This window comes from Pteronotus mesoamericanus, unplaced genomic scaffold (assembly GCF_021234165.1).
Source record: "Pteronotus mesoamericanus isolate MK-2021 breed Mesoamerican mustached bat unplaced genomic scaffold, CSHL_Meso_final contig_182, whole genome shotgun sequence".
Lineage (NCBI taxonomy): Eukaryota > Metazoa > Chordata > Mammalia > Chiroptera > Mormoopidae > Pteronotus > Pteronotus mesoamericanus.
Genome location: NW_026555078.1, coordinates 34,233,784 through 34,253,239, shown reverse-complemented (window position 1 = coordinate 34,253,239; position 19,456 = coordinate 34,233,784). Strand labels below are relative to the sequence as shown.

At 38.3% G+C, this 19,456-nt stretch overlaps 1 pseudogene; it reads right to left on the bottom strand.

Moving 5' to 3' along the window:
- Positions 1-8,689: 8,689 nt before the first annotated feature.
- Positions 8,690-8,801, bottom strand: LOC129066129 (uncharacterized; annotated as a pseudogene).
- Between the last annotated feature and the right edge of the window lie 10,655 nt (positions 8,802-19,456).

Genomic DNA, 19,456 nt, shown 5'->3' with positions numbered 1-19,456 from the left:
CAATGTTTTATAAGCTCTGGTATGCCGAAGAATATATCACATTTTCTCTCAAAGAACCAAGATTTTTTTAAAAAAATTTTTTTAATCGTTACAATTTAAATCCTTAAAAGTTATCTCCCATAACAAAACACCTTAATTCATTTTCAGAAGTATTTGATATCTTAACAAGGTCTTGTCACTCTGTGTTCATGAACCAGTTAGGTACATTTTTTTCATTTCAAGGTATTAATAGGAACTAAAATGTCATATACTGTAAACACTGTTAAAAGTCTTAAAGCAATGATATTAATTCAGCAATTTTCAACCTTTTTCATCTCATGGCACACACAAATTACTAAAATTCTGCAGCACACCAAAAAATATATTTTTTTCCTGATCTGGTCAAAAAAAAATAGGTATAATTTTGAGTTATGCTAGACAGCTATTGCTTTGGCTGTTGTCTTCTTTTTTTTTTTTTTTTACAATCTAAAGGAAAAGAAGTCAGTGCCCCTGACTAAATAGGTATTGTATGTTTTAAAAATTCTTGTGGAACAATATGGTGCCTCCTGCAGCACACCAGTTGAAAATCACTGTATTAATTGTCCCAACATGTGTCCTTAGTGTCCCTAGTTTTTTAGAGAAGTCTTGAGACTTCTGGATCTTTATTTAAATCCAGTAGAAACACCACTATTTACAATTATATGATGGGTGTCCTTAAGATTTCTTATTCATTTCTACTGAGACCTGACTTATGTTTTATCAAAATTTAATTTTCTTTGCCAAATGACCGAAGCATACCTGAAATATAAATGCTCCTCAGAGAAGCGAGGTGTGAAGCACAGCCAAGTCAGGAGTTTGGAGGGGCCTTCCCCAGCCACCATCAGGAGGTGTCACTGAGTCACGTGCACAGACAAAGCTATAAATAAGCGGACATAAGGCATGATGTGACTATGCCCACAACTCAGAGAAGAAAAATTTTTATCTTTTGCAGTCCAGATTCCTGTGTTTTGAGACAGAGATATCAATAGGAATCAAATTTGGGAGTGGCTACAAAATCTGTTTCAATTTTTGGCACCTGCCTTTTATAGGTTTATCATGTTAGCAGATTTTGGGGAAGAAGAATTTATGCTTCTTGGAAAACAGTAATGTGAGACTTAACCAGAGAGCTGTGTTTACTACCTGTGGCTGTGTGAAGCAGCAGGGAACGCAGCACAGCAAAAAGCCTGCCCAAGACTCGGTCAGCCTCAGTTGAGGGTGGTGGCAATGACCTTCATATCTACCATATGGTTAACAGTCATATTCTGCTCTTTATGGAGACAATTAAGATGTATTTTTTTAAAGACTTTATTTATTTATTTTTAAAGAGGGGAAGGGAGGGAGAAAGAGAGGGAGAGAAACATCAATGTGTGTTTACCTCTCTTGCGCCCCCTACTGGGGACCTGGCCCACAACCCAGACATGTACCCTGACTGGGAATCAAACTAGCGACCCTTTGGTCACAGGCTGGCACTCAGTCCACTGAGCCTACACCATCCAGAATAAGGGCAGAATAAGATCTTACTGAAGTTCCAGAGAGCTATCCATGTTTAAAACTGGAGCAGGATGAGCTCAGATAAAGCACAACTGAGCACTTTAAGTATACATTTAAATGTTTACAAAGGTTTGCAACACTATGACCAAAAGGAAAAAGTGAGGAAAATACAGCTGCAGCTATTAAACCAAACAAGAGACTCTAAACCAGCATGCAGGTAAAAACTTTTACCTTTGGTGAAAGAACAGATGGGGAACATTAGTGGGATTTCAGCATCTCTAGAGTCCCTTTGTACCTTGACATATGTGGACTCTAAGAGGGAAAGCCAGCTACATTTGGATAGACCTGAGACCCCCATTCAGCCGTCCCTTCCAAAGACAAGAATATTTGCCTTATTGCCAACTTAGCAGCGACCCCATTTTCACATCAGATTAATATCAGTGATGGCATTAACCTGGATATGTGTATGTGTGTTTGTTATATTTTTTAAATTATATATATATATATATATAGTGACTATTCTTTTTTTAAAAATTAAATTTATTAAGGTATATGTATGTTTGTATAGCAACACTGTGAAATGGCCAAATCAGGAATATATGACTTATAATTTGAGAGTATGTGATGAAAAATGCAGTCATTTTCAAAGTTTAATTTTCATTTGTGTATTTAATGTGTAAATAAATATGTGTTTTATTGTCAGAAGAAGTGTATGTTTTGTGTTCTCTTTTTGGAAGACTTGTTATGATAATTGTCAAGGTAATTTGAAAAGGTCCCAGAAGAATCAATAAACATAACTTTATTATATTTTGCAGAGGGAATTGTTTTTATTCCAAAAAGGGGCTTAGTTTTCTTTTTTGAATAAACAATTTTAGCAGTGTTTCATTGTCTAGCAGTTTAATAGGCTGTTTTACTGGCATTTATACTACTTCACTCAAGTCAGCATGGGTTTATCCAAGGACTTAATGATCCTTTCTCTTTAACACAAAATGTAGATATGTTATCCTGATGAAATTCATGTTAAGTTAAAAAGTCAACTATTCACTGATCCTCATTGATTTATTTGTTAGTTCATTAAGTCAGTCTCAATTGACACATACATTGTGCCAGACAGTGGGTCAGGAGCTGAGGAAAAGAATACACTCGACTCAGAGCTGGCCCACGAGCATCAGGGAGACAGGCACGTACACAGTTACAGTGGAGAGAAATCCCTACAGTGAATGTGCCCATCGTCCTGTTAGAAGAGGTGGCCTTGACTAGGGGTGACGTGGAGCATTATCAGAATTTCTCAGTGAGAAGACTCTTAAGTATTTAGAATGAGTAGGAATTAGACTTCTTGAAAACTGGACAAAGGACACAAAGATATGGTTTACAGAAGGGGAAATACATATGGTTAATAAATGCAGAAAAATATCTTGCCTAATCAGAAAAATGCAAAATTAAAATCAAATTATCAAGGACCAAACACACACGAAAAATATGACTCAAAAACCGAGGCTGTCATTAAGTAAGAACAACATGAATATTCCCCTGGTGAGTTTCTAAACGTGTCCACCTTTTCCTGATAGCAACCTGACAGTGTATATCAAGAGCCTAAAATTCTTTTCTACTGCTCTTTTCTACTGTTTCAGTAATCCCATTTTAGAATTCTCTCCCAGAAAGCAATCAGAGGGGCTGACATAGTTATGCACAAAACTCTCATTTGTAGCATTATATATAATAGCACAAAAAATGGAAAGGAAACCATCTAAATGACCAAAACAGGAATCAAACAAACTTTTTGGATATATACATATACACACCCAAAAACATATATGAAAATTATGCAGCCATTAAAAATGTTTTCAAATAATTTATTAAAAATAAGAGGAAAGTTTACAGTATAACACTAGGTGAAAAAAAAAAGCACGATACAAACTGAGTGTTATCCATAAATCTATACGCATAGGAAATGCCTTCAAAAAAAGAAATCAAAATATGCACTACAGTTACCTTTTTTATGGACTTTTTAAAATATAAATCTTTGCATTCTTCAAGTTTTAAAACATTAAGTCCATATTTCTTTTATATGAAATTATTTTTTATTTTTCCCTGTTCTATGTCCCCCCCCCCCCAATTAGTTTTTAAAAGTAGGAATAGAAATGGATGGACCAAGCAAAGGGGAGAAGCCATGGAGGAAAGCTTTCTAGTCTACAGAATGGTGTGTGCCCAGCCACACAAGGGTAAAGGAGTAGGGCGTGTCCAGGCTCAGTTAGTAGCTCCCTTGTGGGACCTTTGGGAATTAGGAGGAAAGGTGGCTGGAAAAGAAGCTGAAAATAGAGGCACATTTCATACGGCGAGGGTGTTGGGTGCAGGAGTGAAGGGCTGGAGTTCTGTGAGGCCTGGATACTCACGGAAGATTTTGAATCCAGGGCGCTAACAGAATGGAGTTTGAAGAAGATCATCCTGGTGGCACAGATTGTGGATGGGGCAGGTGGGGGCACCAGATGGGCAAACGTGGGTGTGCTGGGCCCTGTGCAGCTGTGCAGTCAGTGCACTAGACCAGGGTGCCAGCTAAAGAAGGGAGCAGGGACTCAAGAGGTATCCTGACCCTGCTTTCCTGGCATCAGCTCTGAGGAAAGGGCCCCTTCTTACGATCATTCTATTCGTAGGGACACAAAGACACCCTATATGCAGGCCCAGGAGTGCCCTCCTGCAAGTAGGGTGGAAAGAGGTGAGGAGCTGCTGAATTCAGGCAGTGGAGTGGAGCTGGATCGCACAGCTTTTTAATAGGTAGACCTGATGGGAAGAATCAACTTAACTATGACTCAGTCATGCCTTTTGTCCTTTCAGTTGCATATATTTGACCATTTTCTACCTCTTAGTTTCAAAGTTTGAATATACTCAGGAACAAGTTAGGAAAGGGAAAAAATTCTGAAAAACTCTTTTTTTCTTTCTTTCTTTTTTCTTTTTCTTTTTCTTTTTTTCTTTTTTTTTTCTTTCTTTTTTTTTTTTTTTTTTAGCGTTTGCAGTGCATCTGGACAAAAGATTGCAGCACAAAATGCAGTGAAGTTTCTGGGTTCTCTAGATTTTAATTATATACTACCCAGCCAATTTCATAAAAGGCCCACTGTTAGGAATGTTGATTTTGTTCAGAAATCCATCAGAGGCTGACTGGGCCAGGTATTCATGAAATGTTAGGGCAGAGAAGGAGTTCCATAAATAGAAATACAGATTTTCTGGCTCTCTTTGGGGGCAGGGCTGGAAAGCTGTGCTTTAACAAGTCCTCCAGGTGATTCTCATGCATGTTAGAAAATCACTGATCCATGCAAAAAGAAAAGAGAGAGAATGAGATGGCAGGGGAAGGGAGAGGAGGGGAGGGGAGGGCTAGGGCGGGGAGGGGAGGGGCGGGGAGGGGCGGGGAGGGGCGGGGAGGGGAGAAGACCTGGCTGATGTGGCTCAGTGGATTGAGCACCAGACTGGGAATCAGAGTGGCTGGTTCAATTCCCAGTCAGGGCACATGCCTGGCTTGTGGGCCAGGTCCCAAGTTGGGGGTATGTAAGAGGCACGCACACATTGATGTTTTTCTCCCTCTTTTTCTCCCTCCCTTCCCCTCTCTGAAAAATAAATAATACAATCTTTTAAAAAAGGAAAAGAAAAGAAAAAGGAGACCAGGAAATAACGCAATAGACTCCATTCATAATGTTTCTCTGACCTCTGGTTCTCAGATCTAATCACTCACACCTTACTCTCAGAAGCATTTTACCTGTAATGTTCTTAAGGCAGTTCCAGCCTTTAGCCAGGGGCAGCCACCCCTGATTCTTTCACAAGCTCAGAGCACTGATGGCAGTGACAGGTCTTGGGCCCACGGAGGGAAGCGGCTCCCTGAGGTGGGCTCCTTCTTCAGCCTCCTGTGGATATTTATTGGGCCTTAACCTGACGGTGGTTCTGTTGTCAAAGAAAACCAACTAAAGGACACTCACTCATAAAAACATTATCAGAGATTCCACTAGGGATGTAATAATATTTTTTAGCTCTCAATGGAGTAGAAATCTCCATTAAAATATGTAAAGCTGTTTTTAAGCTTTTGTTATTTCAACTTTTTGCATATTTTTAGAAATACATTATATGTTTGACCTTCCTTTCCAGACTTTAAAAGATTTCACGGCCAGATATTAAACTGTTTTCCTCCTTTTTTTTTCCAAATAACTAACTGGCGTGTCCTGTAGAAGGACTACAAACATGCTATAAGTATATATTGAATGAAAGATCTCTTTCATAATCTCCCCCAAACCTAAGTATCTTCAATAAGAAGCTGCTATAACCTGGTCAGAGTCCTCTGTATCTGATGAGGACTGTTCTCACTCTGGCATATGAGGATTTTTTTCTTAGGCCATCCAAAGATGAAAATAATAAGTGCAGGAGAAAACATTTTTGTTCTATATGTATTCCTACTGTCATAGAAACTATGGAAATTAACTTGTTTCAATTTTATCCAGGAAATAACAATTCATAATGAACAAAATTAACAACATAAAAAATTTGTTTACTAGGCAGTTTTAATGTTGTGAAAACAACCTTGTCTTACTGGAACAGAGAGTTTCATGCCTTCTCTTGTAATTCCTCTCATGAGTGAGACTAGAATTGCCAGTCTGGGTATTTCCAGTAGGGCTTCCAGGTGAAGGCCGGCTGAGCGTACAGGTAAGGGGTGGGACTGTAATTAGGGCTTTTGCTCTCCTTGCCTTTTCCCACAGTTGCCTAACTCACTAAAACAAATCACAAGATCTCACCTGATATTAGTGAGGTGAAAATTTCAGCTCTTCAGACACTTTTTAAAAAACTGTGTATACTCAGGAGAAGGTGGTTAGAATCCATCCTGCTCTGATATAAACTCTGTATATGGGAGAAGAAGAAATGAACTTTTTTTTTTCTTTTTGCTACCTAAATGCTAAAACAGTAAGAATAATAAAGCAGAGTCCAATCAAATCTGATAAGACAGTATATTTTTAAGTCAGGTTCATAGGGCCTTATAATAATTTGTTTTAATTAATTAATTTATTTTTTCAAATACATTTGTCTCTGCCTATCCCCCACCACTTTCCCTTGCCCCCTCCCTCCCTCCCTCCCTCCCTCCCTCAGCTCTTCCCCTTTGGTTTTGTCCATGAGTCCTTGCTATATGTTCCTTGACTTTCCCCTTCCCTTCCTTTTCCCCCGCTCCCCCTCCCTCCTTCCCTCTTGTCTCTGTTGATTTCTTTTCCTTTCAGTGTTGCTGGTCTTATTTTCCTTGCATCTTTGTATTGTTGGTTAGGTTCCGCTTATAGGTGAGATCATATGGTATTTGTCTTTCGCCCCCTGGCTTATTTCACTTAGCATAATGCTCTCCAGTTCCATCCATGCTGTCACGAAGTTTAGTAGTTCTTTTTTCTTTCTGCTGCGTAGTATGCCATTATGTAAATGTACCATAATTTTTTGATCCAATCACCTACTGATGAGCATTTAGGTTGCTTCCAACACTTGGCTATTGTAAATTGTGCTGCTATGAACATTGGGGTGCATAGGTTCTTTTGAATTGGCGTTTTGGGATTCTTAGGATATAGTCCCAGCAGGGGAATCACTGGATCAAAAGGCAGTTCCATTTTCAGCTTTTTGAGGAAATTCCACACTGCTTTCCACAATGGCTGCACCAGTCTGCATTCCCACCCACAGTGTACTAGTGTTCCCTTTTCTCCACAGCCTCGCCAGCACCTGCTGTTTGTTGATCTGTTTATGATGGCCATTCTGACCGGTGATTCTCAATTCATAGAAAATGTTTAGAATCCAACTGGAAACACAGAACAAATTTGAAGTTAAAAATAACATAATGCAATGCAAATGTTACCAAGTACTTCAGTGTGGGTCATAAGTTTTAACACAGCAAAGCTCCAAATCAAAAATAATTGATGATTAAGATTAATCTAATAGTGCATTATATAGACACCTGGGCAGACAATTAAGAAACTTGCCAACACCAATTTCTTATGGATACAAAACAGTATATAGGAACACTCTGTGCCATGCAACACAATTGATGATGAATTGGGAAAGACTTCTTTAATTCCCTCAAACTAAAAATGACCTAGAGAATTACCAATTAAGTTTTTAAAAAAACCAAGTGCAATGACTTACTGGTCATGACTGGCACATCCAAAACAAAATGGTCCCCCTCAAAAGCTACAATGGAACCAAGATACTATCCTTCAAACGTGAATAGAAAATTCTATCAGGCCATCTGGACCCAGCAGCTCAGTTGAAGTGTTGTCCCTATACACCGCTTTGGTCCCCGGCCAGGGTATATGTAGGAATCAGCCAATGAGGGCACGGATGGGTGGGATAGCGAATCAATGTTTCCGCCCTCTCTTTCTCCCCCTCTTTCTTCTTTTCCCTCTCTAAAATATATATATATAAAATCAATAAATAAAAACTAATCAATAAAATTTATTTATTGATTATTTACATCATGTAAAGTATTAAAACATACTTTAGAGACTTTTAATTATGTGAAATGTAATTATTTTTAAAGTCACATCAGGCAAAGTAGAACTTAAGGCAGTAAGTTTTAAAAAGTCAACCTGTGGCTATAAGATACAATCAGTAGTGAATACCTCACAGCATGGACTTATGTTGCCTAAATAATATGGTAATTAAAGTACAAAGGACAAAAGCACTAAAACCATGAAAAATGAAAAAATTCCCCATTGTCATTAATGATTTTCATGCCCCACCATCAATCAAAAGTAGATCAAACAGACAAAGAGACATTTGTTTAAATATGTTTCTATTTCTAATAGTCCATTTTTAAGCATAGACTATGATACAGACCTATAATTCACTTTGACGACCTTAAAGGCACCTCGAAAAAGACATGCAGCGCTCCCCCAGAGCAGCTCAGACAGATGTTCAACAAGAGGTTTTAGTGGCTGCAAAAGATACATACCATGTGTAAAATGGCATTGTAGCCAGAGAAAATGAACAGTTTTTAAAATATGACCTCCAAAGTCATAATAAAGACAATATCTGGCTATTAGACGGTGGTTTGGGATCCAGCTGCTTTCATACATGCAAAACTCTGCATACTGTGATCCAGGATGAGTATCAGTCAGGATTTTATTTATTTATTTTTTTTCCTTTCTTTTTTTTTTTCTTTTTCATTTTTTTTTTTCATTTTTGTAGGCTGTGAGGTAAATGAATAGATTAATGCTTTCTACCCAACCTTCTCCCCTAGCCTGTGTTTCAATGTCCCAAAGTTTAATTAACAGAACAGGGGAGCTGCAGGATTTTATTTATTTAACAATGGTTAGCGATGCTCCAAAACAACGAAGGAGAAACCAATTGGTGAGTTATGTCATTGCAGTAGGCAGCTCCTAATAGAGTTGCCAAGGATCCTTGTCTCCTGGTCTTCATGCCCTTGCATAATCGTTTCCTTCAAGTGTGAGCTAGACCTAGAGACTTCACTTCTAATGAGTGGAGTAAAGCAAAACACATGTGGGATGTTATACTCTAGATTAGGTAACAAAAAAGACTCTGGTTCTGCCTTGCTTGCTTGTTCTTATGGAAGCCAACTGCCATGCTGTGAGAGGATTACATGGCAAAAAGCTGAAGGAGCCTGCCAGCCTACGGGCAGCAAGGAGCTGGCCCTTCATGCAACAAACCATGAGGAACTGAATCCTCCAACAACCAAAAGGGCATTTTTTGGAAGTGGGGCCTTCCGAGTCCAGCCCTGAGGTGGCTGCAGCCCCAGCCAGCACCTTGGCTGCACCCTCGTGAGAGACCCACAGGACCCAGCTAGGCTGCACCCAATTCCTGACCCACAGAAAATGCGAGATAAGAAACGTTTTTTGCTTGTTTAAGTTTTCATTTTAATTAAATGTTCAGAATAAATTTTGATTAAATAAGTTTGTAATTAACAGTTAAATAATTAGAAACAACTAATGTATTAAATAAATTTTACTTTTTTAGTTGTGCAGATGATATAAATATTCGAGTGTTGGTTGATGGTAAAAGAATGTTAATTGCCCAATAAATGTAAAAGATGAATGAACATGACCTTAAACAGAATGTATAGAGTTGTGGACTACCCTTCTCCAACACAGAAACTCCCTTGGTATTCAGGAGTTCATCCACTGACTGGCAGATGGGCTATGCATTTCCTGACACTCTGGCCAGCAGCCTTAAAAGGAGGAGCTTCCCATCACGCCAGCAAAGACCCTCAGGACACCAGTGATCACTCCCAGCGGGAAACCCACTCTCGGGAATAAGGTAAATGGACGCTGGTGCAGCTGGGCCAGCCTCGCCCTCGTCCCTCTAGCAGTGTCCACACCGAGCACTGCAGCACTTGCAGAAGGTGGTCACTGGCTCATCTGCAGAGCAGGTCTGAAACCGCACAAGTAGGCACAAGGATGCTCATGTTTGGGACATATCTCTGCACAGAGTCAGCATTCTCCCTGGCAGCTGCTCCACCAAGCACATCATCCACTTCTTTAAGCTTTGGATACTTCCTATGTGTCACCTTGCTGATGATGTGCATATGGGGGCACGTGTTGCAGGCGAAAGGGTGGCAGCGCTGTCCCTTCCCCACCACCAGCCCATCGCCACCGCAGACCCTGCCCACAGGCTCCTGCAGCCCCTACAGCCACTCAAGCCAAAAGATGTTTTAAGCTACTAAATTTTGGGATAATTTTTCTTGCAGTCATAGAAAACATATCACTGTTAAATTAATGGCTATACAAATTATATGTAAATCCATAATATTTTATTGATAGATATGATATATGAAATACTTACAAGCCTTGATTGAATATTAGACTACAAGGAAAATCTCAACAAATGTAAGAAAGCAGGGATTGAACAGTTCATCTCCTCTGATTGGGAAATACATTTTTATTTACTGAGTTGAAACAAAAAAAAAATTTTACTTGGAAATTTTTCCTTTTGTGTATATAATACATACCAAATAGTGCATAAAACATGCATATGCAATAAATAATAATCACAAAGTAAACATTTATGTAGACACAAGGCAGGTCAAGAAATAGAACACTGCCAGGACCGGAAGCCCTGCGTGCCTTCCCTGATCGCGGCTCGTGGGGGCGGACACTATCCTGACTGTTGAACGTGTCTTTGCTCTTCTTTGTTTTTCCACCTGTGTGCGCACCATAATACATGTACTCTTTAGTGTTTTTCTCTCTAGCTTAGCAATATGTCTCCGGTTGGATTCCTCACATGCAGAGGCAAGGACAGGGAGTCAGGTCTATGTGCTATGTGGAGCTCATACTCCCAGGAAAAAGGCGGTGAAGCACGCAGGACAGGGCAGGGCCAGGAACTAAGCAAGGATAAGATCATGCTTCATCCTGATCGCCAAGGGAGCTCTGGAACATGAATCCCATCACAGTGTTATTCCTGCTGAGATACTCTGACGGCATGTCACGAAGAAGTCTTTGGCCAGAGCGTGCTGGGGGTACGTACCCTTTATGCTAAAGGCAGTTTTGTGGAGTATTGGCCGGTCGTGAGCCATTATCAATCAATATACGCAGGAGCTGAGGGGTGGGTACACTGGCCTGGAAGAGGGGATCTGGACAGGCCAGTGCATCCACAGCCTATTATGTTTGAGATTCAGCCTCACTGTATGTGAGCTGCAGTTCATACATTTTCATTGCTAAATAGTGTTCTATTGTATGAACATATCATATGCTACCGATGAACATTTGGGTCATTTCCAGATTTCCCTGTTACAAATACTGCTGGTTTGACTATTCTTATCATATATTGTATTGAACATGTAAAAGAGTATGTTTATGGCATGTACCCAGGAGTGCAATTGCTGGATTGTAGGATATGTGCATATTTGACTTTATTGTATTATAAAAATTGTTTTCCAATTTACATGACCACCAGCATTGTTTGATAGCTCCATTACTCCACTTCTTTGCCACTTTTTATTTTCAACATTCTGGTAAGATTATAATGGTAGCTCATTGAGGTTTGACTGTGTTTTCCTTGGTAATAATAACAGTGTTGCACACTTTTTCATACATTTGTTGGCTGTTTGGAAGTTGTCTTTTTATAAAACTTCTGTTCAAGTTTTTTACTTATGTTTTTCATGTCTATCTTTTCTTACTGATTTGCAGATGTCCCGTCTGCTGTTACTTTGTCAGTTATATGTATTGCAAAGATCTTTTCCCATTCTATAATCTCTCTTTTCAGTCTCTCTCTATGATGACTTCTAATGAATAGAAGTTTTGTTTTACTAGAATCCAATTTATTAAGCTTTTCTTTTATGGTTAAGTTTTTTTATGTCTTGTTTGAGAAATTTGTACTAACCTGAAATCATGAAATGTTTTCTATATTATTTTATAAAAGTTTTATAGTTTTTCCTTTCACTCTTGGGTTTTCATCCACCTGCAATTATTTTGTGTGTGGTGTGATATGGATATCCAATTTTGTATTCTACAGCATAAGTAACCAGTTGTCTCCCATTGAACTTTTTATTGAAACATTTATCCTTTCCCCATAGATATTAAGTATCATCTCTGTCGCATATCAAGTTTCCAAATTCAAGTGTCTATTTCTAGTCTGTCAATATGATTCCATTGGCCTACTATCTTAGTTACTGTGGTTTTACAATAGCTGGTACACTAAATACTTCCATCCAGTGCTTTTGCAAGTGGGCCCTGCTGATCTTAATGTTTTGTATACATACATTTTACAATAAGCTCGCCAAATTCCACCAGAAACAAACAAAAAACCTCTGGGGTATTGGAATTGCCTAGATCTACTGATCACTCTGGTATACTCCCAATTTACTTAGGTCTTCTTCAGTATCTCCTTGTAAAGGTTTCAATTTTTATTAAAGTATATAAAGTATATAATACACATACAGAAAAGTATACAAATTATAAGTAGACAGTGGAATTAATTTCATGGAGTAAACACCTAAGTAACCAGCACCCAGATCAACAAACAATACCAGCCCATACTCCTCTAAAATTCCCCTTTAGTTGTTAACCTCACCCACAAAGGGTAACTACTTTCTTGATATATATTAATTTTGTCTGCTTTGTGGCTTTATATAAATAGAATCACATAGTATATACCACTTGGCTTTTTTCATTCAGCATTATGCTCATGAAATGATCCATATTGTTCAGATAGGTTTTTTTTTAAGTTCTCATTGTTGTAGCATGTTATATGCCACTGTATAAATTTACTATCATAGATTAATTTATTCTGTTTTTGATAGGCATTTAAGTTATTTCTAGTAGGGTCTATTAGAAATAGTAATAAACATTGTTGTACACATCTCTTGCAAAAACATGCATACATAGCTATTCAGGATACAACTGTGAATGTAAATGCCAGGTAATAAGCTTTGTCCCTAGTAAAGACTGCCAAGCTGTCTTCCAAAATGGATTGTACTGATTTCTACAGCAGTGTACAACAGTTCTAGTTAGTCTACATGCTCACCAATACCTTGTATTGCCTTTCTATTTCAGTCTAGCCATTCTGAGACTGTATAGTAGTATCATATTGTTGTTTTAATTTGCATATCCCTTAGATGCACCTTTTCCCATGTTTATTGGCCTTTGGATATCTGTGTCTGTGAGGTGTCTGTCCGTTCAGATCTTTTCCTATTTATAAAAGATTGCCTGCCTTTTGCTTGTTGAGTTTCACCATTTGAATCTATTAGGTTCTTGAGTTTGGGGCTTTGGGCAGTGTGTGACAAAATTTTGCACAGTGTGGAAATTCTAGTAAATCCAAATCTACTTGGTTCCTGGAACTCAATATGAGACTTAAGATAATGAAGGACACCTGAAGCCATTGCAGGTGTGTTTCTGCTGATTCTGGTTTATAATATGCCATTTCCTGGTGAGCTTGATATGCTAACTGCCCCTATTTCTGAGATTTTGTGATGCCTAGGAAAATGGTGCCTTCATCAGAGAAGATTTGCATTAATCAGGACTCGCATCAGTCCAGGACAACTTTTCGCCAATTTGGGGCAGGAGACTTTTTTTGGACCACTCAGGGGAGGTGTTACAAACTCACAGAGACTGTCAGTATGTGGTTATAACTTCCCAGAGACAAGGATCTTCTTTTATCTTTTCTTTTCTCCCTCTGTACTCTTCAATATCAAAGAGTTTTGTTTTTATTACAGCCTCCTGGGAGTGGGGTTAGAGTGAAAGTAGGTTTACTTCTGGTTCATTCTCAACCTGAGGAAGTAGCCCTTTGGGACCCTAACCTTATGGAGGAGGTTTCCTATTACACTTGCCATCTTTACCAGAACTTAGATTTTAATTTCTGAACATGTAGGCCCAGAGTAAGCATAAAAAATAAAAAACAAGTTTCCTTAGTTGGCAGAGGTCCTCAGAAGCAAAAACGATGTCAGTGTTCTGTTTTCCCTTTAGATTCCCATTTTCACTTAGATTTTGACCTGATAAATCCTTAGTATCTTATCTTTTCATGCTCTTTGGATTTTTGAAATAGAAAATACAATGAGAGGGGGAAAAGGCAGGATGCAGTATTTTCTGTGTATTGTATGGCAGACAAATCTGAAAAGACATTATTTCAAATTAGAAACAGGAATCATATTAAAGTGGCATGATTGTGGAGAATAACTACTTTTGTAACTTAAAAATCATAGTTAATTAAAACTTGGCTGTTAATTATATAGTTAATTAAAACTCTAATTTCCCGATTGTTTCCAAATGGGTTCTTTCTCTTTTAAATGACACCAAAATTTAACTTCCAAAAATATTTTTTTTCTCCCTTCAAGAGTGAGTCCTCACAGGACTATGTTTATATGCTTTTGTATTTTTTTTCTATTACCATTTACCCCCCTTATAGCCCCTTCCCCCTGCAATCACAACCCTGTCGTCCATGTCCAGGATGAGTCCTTTTTCCTCTTTGCTCGATTCCTTCACCTCCTATCAGTAACTTCCAAACTTTTGACAAGTCTCCAGCCCTGATGTTCTTACATTGCTCCTCTAGAGGGAGCACAAGTGCTTAAAATGCATCATAACCGCAAATTGATCTGCAACAACCAGGAGTCAAGAATTTTGGAGCTACAAGGGACTTCAAAGATAATCAATCTAGTGTGTTTTCTTTAGTCTTAAGGATACAGAAAGCAATTTCTAGCTATAAATAATGTTGTCTCTATTACTAGCGCTGCACTTAAATGACAGATTTTCTTGGGTTGAGTATATAATCTTTTGAATTAAAGGTCCCAAAAGAGAGAAAGATGGTAAAAGAAAAATCAAGGGTGTAAATTATTCGCAAAACCCTAATGTTTCTGCCATGGAATTACAATCTAATCTATCCCCCGAATTCCAAAGAATAGTGCTATGGCCCCATGTAATGGTTCTGTTTTGGGGGAAGTGTGTTTTTTGTTTTTGTTTTTAATATCCTGTTAAAGTTGGGTTCCACAGAGCACCAGGATAAGGAAAGAATTTGCAGTTTTGGTGTGTGATTACTTTGACTCGGGGTCTGTGTAGGCAGGATAAATCTGATCAAGGGACCAGTTGGGGCCTGAAATGTATGTCTCCTGCTTTGCTAGTTGCCAGAGGAGATGGGGTTTAGCTTTGGAAGGTCCTCAGGTTATATCGGGGCTCAGCCATTCTCCAGCTCTGAGTTCACTCTAACCTTTCTCATCTGTTTGTTAAATTTAAATTTCAAAAGCCCTAATTAATGTGCATAATATCTTTCTTGTAATCCAGCTTTGCCTTACAACTACTTGGAACCAAAAACAAAATGAAGAGCCACGGCTTCTCCAAAAGCATTTCTCTCTCCTTCCAAGTTTATTATACCTCGATGGCAACAACAGGTGGGGATGGTAGGAGCCTGAGAACTCTTTTTCTCGTCCTGGACCTGAAGAATGAAAACCTCAGACAATATAACAAGTCCTAGTATCTTTCTGGTCTCAGGCAGAGAAGGAGCAAGAAGGACTATTTCTCATGGAATCCAGAGGTGGAAATGGCCCATAGAAACTCATCTATGTGGGACAGCTTGCTCAGGAATCTTACTCCCTGTATTGGATGCAGTCTGATGGATGAATTGAAAGGCCAGGACTCTGGACTTCCATCCCAGATGTGGAACTTTTGCCCCAAATGAAGGTGCTATACTTTACTACCTCCCACAGGGGCCTCCTCAGTCATCTTCGCACTTTGAGTCACTGCCTCCTTCTATTTATTAGTATTTATTATTATTATTATTATTATTATTAAAAAGGATGTGTGCATTGTGGAGATTTACAAAAAACTAGAGAAGTAAAACTGAAATAACACATCATATTCACGCCACCAAGAAATTACCATTATTAACAACTTAGAGTGTCTCCTTCAAGACGTTTATGTGTATATGTGTCACTGAAGTGAGACATACTATGCTGCTTTATCTGCTTATTTTATTAAGATTCTCCAACTTTCCATGTCAATACATTTTCTTTTTCCTGATACCTGATTGATATTCAAACTCCGCAATTTGTTCCCAAAGTGTCCTTTCTATTTCATTTGTTCAAACCGCAACTCAATCTGCGGCCATGCTTTTTATCTGATCGCGATGTCTCTGAAGTCTCTTGATCTAGCACATTCCCTCTTTTTTTTCTTTTTCATGAATATCACTTGTTGAAGACCCAGTCAACTGTCCCACAGTCTGAGTTTGTCTGTTTGCCACCTTGTCATACCATTCAACTTGTTCTTCAACCCCAAAATTTAAATCTGAAAGTTAAAACTAAAAACTTCATGCATTCAAGTTAATTTTTGTTTTAGTGAAAATATATCATAGATCTTGTTGTATTGTACTTCATGCTGCATTTCCATCATATCAGAGAAGATACCTATTAACTGGCTGCTAAGATTCACCACCAGGTTAGGGTTGTAGTCTGAGACTTTTATTGAACAAAAGTCAGGGTACCCCTTGCACCCAACATGAAGTGAATAATACTCTGTGGTATTATTTTGTGGTCTTACAAGAATATCTACTTCCCATCAATTACAGATTTAAATATTTAGTAGCAATTGAATACTCTAAATCTATCCTTTTAATAGAGGTGACAGAATAAGGATTTTCTAATTCTGTCATTCCTTTTACGTTCTTGGCTAGTATTCTTCTGTAAAATAGAACTTTCTGTCATCAACTGGGGCTACTTGGTTACTCTACGATATATTTCTCACAGGAAAAAAGAAAACGTGAAAGCTCAGGAGAAGGGGGAGTGAGGATTTGGTATTTCTTAGTTTGTGATACAAGAGGTGGATCCTGGGGGCAGGTAACAGAAATGGAAAAAAGGAAGTGGCTGAACCTCCAAGGCATAAACTCATTTTTCACCCCTTTTTAAAATTATGTCATGTGATAGCTACTTTCTGACAGTGAAAAATCAGTCAGGAGTTCAAAGTATGATAGCATGGCCAAAGAGTGGAATTTTCTATGAGTAATACTTTTTGTTTTCATCTTAAATAAAATAGAGCTGCTATGTTAAATACAGTAATTATAATAAATATAGAATTCATAGTAAAAGTGCCAGACTGTTTACAAAATGGCTGCCATAATACCTCCCTCCCCTGTGCACGCTTCCCTCATCAGGAGACAGGGTCTCTTTCCCAGCCCCTCGAATCCAGGCTGGCCTTGGGACTGGCTCGGACTAATAGAATGCAGTGAAATGAGGTGTGAAACTTCCAAGTCTTGGCCTCACAGCTCCCAGCTTCACCCTTTTGGAACACTATGCCACCGCAGGAGCCAGCTCCGGCTCGCCTGCTGGAAAATGAGACAAGCGCTACCAGATGAGGCCTCCTAGACGGACCACTCCCCAGTCTAGCCGCCAGCTCACTTCAGCCACTAGGATGATCCCATTCGGACCAGCACAGAATCACCAAGCTGAGTCCCGCCCAACATTACTAAACCACTAATCATTAGAAGATAAAATGACTGTTTTAAACCATTAAATTCTGGAGTGATTTGTTACACAGAAATAGATAACTGGCACAGTTATCTATTAAATATTAATAGATAGGCATTAAATATTTATCACTTATTAAGATCATAACAACCTAATTGTTTTAAAATTGATCATTGATCTTTTAATAAACCAAATTTTAACAAGTTTGACATTTATGAAGAAAAGTTGACAGTGGGGAGTACATAATGGAACTATTTTCTATGGAAAGTTCACCAGTCATATATCTCAGTGTTTATTTTTACAGAAATTAAATCATATTATACATAGTGTTCCGAGACGCACTTCATTCATTTAACGCTGTAGATATCTACCCATATAAATAAATGCAGAGCCATATTTTTAAATAGAGGCAAAATATTCCATTGAATAGGTACACATAATGTAATTATAGAACTCTCTTCTACTGGACATTTAGTTAGTTCCTAAAGGTAACATACAAACAATACTGAAAAGAAATACCTTATACTTACAACTTTGAGCATTTATCCTGTTCATCTGTAAAATGAGAATATCTCTGACCCTTCCTACAGAATGTTTAAAATTAATGAGACATGTTAGAAAATCATGTACTGATTACAGAGGGGTCCCCCTGCTGCTGCACGTACCCGCCTGGCCCCACACACACTCCTCTGGGTATCATTGACCACACTCCCTACGCTGTAACCCACTGCTCTGTGGCTGTTCTATAACTACCAATTTGTACTGCTTCGGCCCTTCACCTTTTTGACCCATAGTAGGAATGTATGTATTAAATACATACAGTGTTTTCTATGTCAATCATACTTCAATTTTAAGAAAAGAAGACACAATTTTTAAAAAGTTAATGAGATAATTAACTTTTAACAGTTTAGGGGATGTAGTAAACTCTTAATAAATTGTAGTCTTTTTTTATTATCGTCATCTCATGAGCTTCATTAGGGAAGGGTCCATATTAGCATTACTCAGGACGTGGCTCAGTAATAAAATAGCTGACATCTGCTGAGTGATACCTATGAGCCAGGACCTCAGTTCAACCACAGCCTATGAGGTAAGGACTGTCCCCATATTACAGATGAGGAAATTGAAGGACATAGAAATGAGGTAACTTGCCCAAGGACAGAACTAAAATTTGAATTCAAAGCAATCTGACTCTACAACACATGCTCTTGAAACTATACTGTGCTGCCTCAGTAAATATATGCCTTAATAAGTCGTGGCTGAGTGAATAAAATAGTGGCTTATAGTATTCTAAGAATGCAATGTCTGGGTCTCAGCATAGATATTTTGTAATGTGAGATATTCATTATAATGTTAAGCTTTTAAAAGGCAGTAGAAAATTATCAACAATATTATCACAACTATGAAAACAAAAGCACATAGAAGAAAAATGGAAGGAAACACATCAAAGTGTTAGGAGTGGCTATTTTTGATGGATATATTAATGGGTGACATTTTTTACCTTCTTTTTTCCAAAATTCCTGTAATGAGTTGTTACTCTTTACCAACAAAGTGAACAACCATAGCCTTAGTTTTGTGTTATATGTGCTTTATTGCCTTAAATTTTGTTCTATCTTTAGAAGCAAACCTTTCTAAAAGAAGAGAATTTTCATAATTATATTGGGTTCTTTGTGTTTTATCCGTCTAAAACAGAAATTTAGAATCACAGGCACTTTGTTTTCCTAACATGATTGGAATGATTCATCCTGGTGCTAACAAAGTGTTATGGGTTTACTTTTCTGATTTTTCCTGTCTGAGGACAAGAGAACTGTTGTACTCTTACATCCATTTGTAAAACAGTTTTTATTGACTCAGGGTTTTACAAAGACTTCATCAAGTTGTTTCTCAAACAATTTTGTGAGGTTGTGATAAATCCTGCTGTCCTGAGTACACATACACATGCCTACATGAATGCATTGGTGGCCGGGTACTAACCTGTGTATTTTTTGCCCAGTACTTCCTGATACTCCAGACCTCCCCTGGTTTTAGCAGCAGCTGGGGCATTCTATGCTT